This window comes from Triticum urartu, chromosome 3 (assembly GCF_003073215.2).
Source record: "Triticum urartu cultivar G1812 chromosome 3, Tu2.1, whole genome shotgun sequence".
NCBI lineage: Eukaryota > Viridiplantae > Streptophyta > Magnoliopsida > Poales > Poaceae > Triticum > Triticum urartu.
In genome coordinates, this window is record NC_053024.1 from 719957449 (window position 1) to 719964277 (window position 6829).

Here is a 6829-nt window from a genome sequence, read left to right on the forward strand (position 1 = left end):
CAGTTCAATCTCTGACTCTCATTGCATGGCAGAACGTTCACACTCACATCTCATTCTCCCGGCCTGCTCTCCTTGTCACGGCTTCGTCGCCACAATCTCTCCTCGCCATGGCCTCTTGCTGCTGCCTCCCCTCAACGCCACGTCATTCAACCCGCACCTTCCTCTCACCGCCATCTCTCCTTCCCTCCACGGTGTCACCCGCCCCCTCCTCTTCCCTCCACGACATCCTAGGCCAATTCCCGGTGCTAAGGAATGCACATCGTCGTAGCTCAGCGCGACCACCACAATGTGTTTTTGCTGCTATGATATATGAAATGGTAGATATCATGCGCTCCTTTTGCTTCTTTTTTTTGAAATAGCTATTGTCGAGGTATGCCCCCGTGCGTTGCTACAAGGCCAAACATTATTGAGGAAATAAGAGGAGCATAAGGGGACAAACGTAAAGAAAATCAAATAACCGAAAGAAGATTATGTGGAAATAATCAGAGATAAAACATATTTTTCTTACTCGACAAAGGCGATGCATGTGGAGTGCACACAATCACCGAACAACCTTGGTCGAGCAACCTTAATGAAAAGTAAAAGCACCACAGTTCATTCATACGAAAACATGTTCAAAAGATAAAAGCATTTGAACACATCTGGCCATAAATTCCTTGGAAGAGTAAGTAAATATGATTGAAACATGAAGGTAGCATATGTGCATCGGTGATTAAATAATGAGGCATGCAATCAAGGGAAAATAATAAAATGTTGGGGTTTTGCTCGAAAATAACACCTTGATTAACACTTTCTTCCATCATCATCATGCTAAATTTTGCAGTTAATGGGGTATATCATAGATCAACATCATATCTGTTTTTACGTGTTTCAAGGTGGGGTTCCATTTCATGTTTCTTTGTGATTCTAGTGTAGAGGAGTTTATATTTCACATATATCAAAAAGTAATCTTTGTATTCCATAAAATAAGTTTCAAATAGATTTTAGTGTATTAGCAGTATTCTACAAAGAGTGCGTTAATAGTGCTAATTTTCCAATGTCAATTGATCAAGAAATGGAAGTTAAAAAATTAGTTTGTACTTGTAGTTGCATGCAACTGTGCGGACGGATAACCATTGGGAGATAAATATCAGGAATCATTAACCAAAACTGGTGATAGTTAATCCGTATGGTGTGAAATATCTTGACAAGATCATAAAACAACCAAATTGGACCGTTATCAGGTAGCCACGACCCACCCCTGAAAACAAACTCAGAAAAATATGTAAAAGATATAGCTAATATAGCGACCATATCCACGTCCATAATACAACCATAATGCATATCCACGTCCATGTCTTCCTGATATGCTTCTACGACACACTTCTCTAGGACTGGACTTAAGAGGGCTACTACACCAACAAACATAAGCATCCGATAATTGCCTATTCTTCTGATTTATTTGTAGGTTTTTATACTATACCAAGGTTGGGGGCTACGAAGAAGTGAATCTTGAGGAGGCGTCATCGATCTGTATTGAGGACTCTAGATCTCTGATCGATCATCTTAGTGCAAGGAGCCACACCATCTGTAAACCATTGTAGGATACTACAAAATGGATAAAATTTCATTCAACATAAGTGCATAACAATAGTAAGTCATTCAAGGGAAATCTTAACAAGTAAACAAATTAATGTTACCATTATTCAGAAAGGAAAGATGCCTACTCATTTTGAAGAGAGTATGCCTACCCATTTTTAAAAGAGCATGCCTACTCATTGTCGTAGCCTTGGTGTCATCAGAAAGAGCCTATCTATGTAATAAAACGCTCACCGGAAAACCTCAATTGCAAGAGCAATCAGGTAGCAAGGCTCAAACAAAAGATGTAAAGCAACAAGTGATATATCTGATTGTCTTCCTCTCCATGTTGTGTCTTCTCTTCTTCTCACTTCCCTCTAGGCAGCAACCATCGTGATACCTATTTGCAGTGGCGGAGTTACCTAAAAAATGTTGGCGGGCTGGATAGTGCAAATAGCACCACCAAACTAAAAATCAATGCAATATTGTGGGATAAACTTCATGTAAAACTCCTTTTCACTCTAGCCCAGGGCGGGCCATGGCCCTTTGAGCCTTGCCATAGCTCCACTGGTGCCTATTTGCTTGTCTTCCCTACCATTTTTTAGGAGTGTATGAAGGCTGGTGCAAATAATCCCAATTTACACAATGGGGAATGCTGGTAAAAGATAGAACGATTGGACTCACATAAGCTGGCACATAGTTTACTATGACTAATCACTCTGTTAACTGATGAGAGTGTAAACACATGCTGTTGGCTAGTAGCTAATACTGTAGAAATAGAAATATAATTTGGCATTGTAAAGGTGATCCCGCCACTACCTCATGTAGCAAATAAATCATAGGTATATAACGGATTGGAAAATAGAAATCTCACCGAGAAAGACCGGATATGTAGGACCCAGATCTGGTTTTGATGTCAATTATGTTGTGGCCGCTCCCAACCTTGAAGCAATGGTCTATCGTGGAATTCTTCCAGCTGCATATGAACTAAGATTTAGAAATTTGGCATGTAATTACTTCTGCAAGTTGTTGAACACTCAAATTTGATAACATAGTAATTCCGCCAAAACAGAATAACTAATGACAAATAGGCAAGAATCGACAACAGCCCCGCAACATACCTCGTCTTCTTTCAAGTGACCCTAGTTGTTCTTTAATTAGTAGAAACACATAACGGCGGCTCAGATCATATTCCCTCTGTCCAAACATATGAACATAATTACAGGGTAAGAAAGACTTATACGATCATGGCATAATCCACCATTTTATATGGGGTGTGGTAGTTCAAACGGCATGCCCCGATAATTTTCAAGTGTCAGATTTTATTTAGGGCCTGAAACAACCAGTGTTACGGCTCTAGGGTGCACATGATACAAGCATTAAAAAACATGGCATTGCACCCTCTAGCATATAATGCAATCGACCTATCAAGCAAATATATCTGGCAAAGGTCAGTGTAATCCAAACCTAGCTTATGCAAACTGCAACCAAGATAAACCTTGATGAGCTTACCCAATGGTGGTCGATACATGACTGTAAAATCAAGAACCACTGAATCTGATTCAAACACAAAAGAACAAAGGAGAGCTTATGATATCTTGCTAGCCACTGCAGCACCACCCCTCCACTGCGACCTCCTCGTCGATTCTGCAGCCGGCAGCCATACTAATGTGAGGAGATGTGGGGGCGCGGGCCGGCGAACAGAGGATGGGAACCCATGCGGGGAGGCCGCGACGGCGTCAGCAACACAAAAGCATTGTAGATGTATGCGGCTCGGTTTAGTCGCAGGGTCGTATGTGGAGGAACTAAGGATGTTGCAGCCTGACATACAATTAGTGAGGCAAATCATTTTAAATGAAACAAACTTAGGGAGGCTGTCATTCTAAAAGAATAGTACAATTAGTTAGTGCAGCTATGAGATTCTCACACTGGATCCACAATGTCCGTTCCATGCCAACAAGCATCTGCCAACGTTACATATAAGTTTCTCTTATTTATTTTGTGTGTGGAATTTACTTGATAGTATAACTTTGCAGTCGGTATTTTCTATATAAAATATACTCTGGCATTTGAAAAGGTAGTCAAAATATTAAGATTGTGAAATGAGCCTTCCAAGGCTCAAAACGGAACCGGTAAAATCTGGCATAAGCTAGTGTTCAAATCACTGACTATTAGTGTGCACCGTTCATTGGTACCAGACACTCGGCGCTCCAGGCAGTAAAGAAACACCAAACTCATATTCTTCCTGTAAGAGAACTCACAGGGATATGTAAACAAGATGCAAACATAGCAAACATGTATGTCCAGATAATCAATTTCTGCAAATTAATCATTGGAAAATAACACTGGAGCAACACCATTCAAAGACAGTCAGACACCAACCTGCGAGTACGGATGTACTATGCTACCTCCAGATTGTTGGAAGGGATAGACTCCCAGGATCTGGAAAACCTTGCCGCTCCAACCAATCAAAGCATACAATGGTTAGCTTCAGAGCATAAATGATGTATGTAATAGTTGAGATATAGCAAAATAAAGAGAATCAAACTGGGAGGGCCCTAGGATGTTGTTCTGTAGGCAATAATGGATTCTTGAAATCTCTGGACAAGAAAAGAGATTCACCACGCGTGACTATCATGTTAACTGAAACTACACAGTAACTGTCAAGCTTTATAAAAGATGCAAACCTTAGTATTCGTTCAAGACTTGGCCTCACCTCCATTTAGATTCAAGCCTTAGAATTCAAGGCAAAGACGTCTCAGCAAGTTCACGACTTGGCCTCACCTCGATTTGTAATGGATTTCGTAAGCTCTGACAGTAAAAGACCAACAAATGCAAGAATTGGAACATGGAAGAAGCTTAAGTGGGCATGATGCCATCGGGTTGTATGCCAAGATCGTGGTTGTAGAGCTCCCTCTATCTCCCTTGCCAAGCTCTCCCTCCGACCAGCAGTGGAACAACTGTTCCTGCTGCTTTTGAACACTCCTTCCATGCTGCCGCAGATCAGTTGGCGGCGTAGGCCAGCTTTCGCTTGTATCATCACGTTGAACACAATATGCGTATATGTTTAGTTTCCTTGTATCATCACAACGGATGGTATACATCTGATTGTGTCCCTGACTCCTTGTCATAATTCTAAATCCTACACAATGTGAAAAAAGAAAAGACAGATTTGTTAATACAACATTAGGCAGATTTGTTAATATAACATAGTGATATTACATGCACTGACAGGATCGGTACGTGGTATCTTGTTTGCTCTCGGAGAGTGTGATGCCCTTCCTCCTAATCTTATTTGAGCGCTATATCAAAAGAGGCATCAACATTATGATATGAACTATGATAGTCCGACGCAGCAGCTCTTCCAACACAAAGGATCCAGATCTATCAATACGTGACGCTTCTTCAATAATTTCTAGAAGACCCAAGGCAGCTCAGACTTGCTTCGCTCGTGCACACTTAAACATCAAGTGTAAAATGTCCTCCGGACCCATATGAACATTACACAGAAGTAATTTTACAGTCCTAAGCATGGAATTTTTTTGTTGGAACCAAAAGAGGCGTGTTGATTCAGTTCACCAGCTTATGAGCAAGTATGAGATTATTGGTCAACTGCACTTGCAGCTCACAGAAATTAAAGGGGCTCCTAATTTGCATTACTAATGGTTAGTCAACTACAAAACCTGAGCGCATGTACCCCTGTCTTTCAGTTCAGATTATAGATTGCAAAATAAAATCAGACAAGAAAATTGAAGCTGCCCCAAATTTGCATTGCTGATTAAGGAAACAATATATCTTGACTGCAAATTGGATAGCTGGTCATAGTCTTAATGCTTTGAACTGAACAAATTTGACAGAGGACATGGGTGCAAAGTAATACATATGTTGTGATAGTCCTAAAACTATGACTTGGCAAAATGTCAAGTAAATTAAACTACAACAGAAATCTATGAACAAAAAACGGATTGGGCACCCACCTTCTGTTGGGCTGCTGCTGCTCCGCCGACATGGAGGCTCTGCGGCGAGTCCCCCGGCTGGATCTGGCCACATCGAACACCGGAGTGGCAAGGCCTGGCCCTCTCTTCGTCACATCGGGTAGGGGAGGGGAGCTCGTGGCCTTGGACGAAGGGAGGAGATCGGGAGGGGAGGGGAGTTCCTAGCCTTGGACGGAGGTAGGAGGGAGGCTGAGACCCACCTATGCCAGGCACGTGGGGGAGGGGGTGGGGGAGGAGGTGGTGGCGGCCGGCTGGGGAGGGAGGTCGTGGTGGCCAGCTCCTCTCGAACCTCGGCGGCAGCTGCTCCTCTCGGATCTCGGCGGCGGCTGCTCCTCTCGGATCTTGGCTGCGGCGTAGGGCTCCTCGGCGGCGGCTGGTGAAAGGTGTAGCCGGATCCTGGACGTCCTGGACGTCTCCGGCGACGGGTCCTGACCAGGATCGGCGCCGGATCCTGGACCGGCGCCGGATCAGTGGAGGCCGGCGCTTGTGATGTGCGATTTACGCGCCGGATCAGTGCCAGGGCGACGGTGAATGGATGGAGCGGGGGCGGTGAAGGAACGAAGGGCGGCGGCGGTGAAGGGACGAAGGGAGGCGGCGGGCGAAGGAGGGAACAGAGTCGGGCGACTGTTTCTCGCTCGAGGGCACGAAACCTCGCTCGAGGGCGCAGAGTGGGGCGATTTTTTTTCGCTGGTTAATTTTCGCCGGCTTGCTTTAGCTGGTTTTTTTTCGTTCGGGTCAGTTGGATGCGACGGAAGGTTGGGCGCGTGGGGGCGGCTGGGTACTCGGCTGGACGGTTTTTTTTGGTTCATTGCGGCTGAGCGAGAGGTGGGAGAAAGTACCAAAAACACTTGCATTCATGCCGGAATAGTGGCCTGGAGGCTACCGCCACCAAGTCTGGCGTAAGGTAGCTAGGGCTACCGCCGTCAGCTATGGCGGTAAGCCTCTGTACCTACCAAACGCCGTTTTAGTGATGATCAATTGCTATCGTCATTGACTGTGGCGGGAGCCTGTCTTAGCCTACCGTCGAAGACGACGGTGATAGGAAAAAAAGTCAGATCCTATTTTTTTTTGCAAAATAGGGGCAGATCTCGATTAACTTTTAAAAAAGAATCAAATTACGAAATTTTGCCGTCTCCATCACCCTGATGCCCAAGGATGCAGAGGAGGGGATGGACCCTTGTGATCATCACAACAGCAAGAATGGCCTCAAATTTTTTTATGCCAGCCTACACCAACGACAGGCACTACGGCAGCCATAGTCGTAGCTTGGATCGCGG

The 6829-nt window shown here is 44.3% G+C and overlaps 1 long non-coding RNA gene across 8 annotated transcripts; it reads right to left on the reverse strand.

Moving 5' to 3' along the window:
* Positions 1-1261: 1261 nt before the first annotated feature.
* Positions 1262-6229, reverse strand: LOC125546192. Of its 8 annotated transcripts, XR_007300481.1 has the most exons (7): positions 5535-6229; positions 3940-4699; positions 3485-3521; positions 3070-3378; positions 2679-2754; positions 2432-2533; positions 1262-1587 (listed from the first exon to the last, which is right to left on the reverse strand). It is a non-coding gene; the product is annotated as an uncharacterized LOC125546192 (long non-coding RNA). The 8 variants fall into 8 exon arrangements; XR_007300482.1 differs by lacking the exons at positions 3070-3378; positions 3485-3521 and having other exon boundaries at positions 3940-4157; positions 4274-4699; XR_007300479.1 differs by lacking the exons at positions 3070-3378; positions 3485-3521 and having other exon boundaries at positions 3940-4157; positions 4245-4699.
* Positions 6230-6829: the final 600 nt, after the last annotated feature.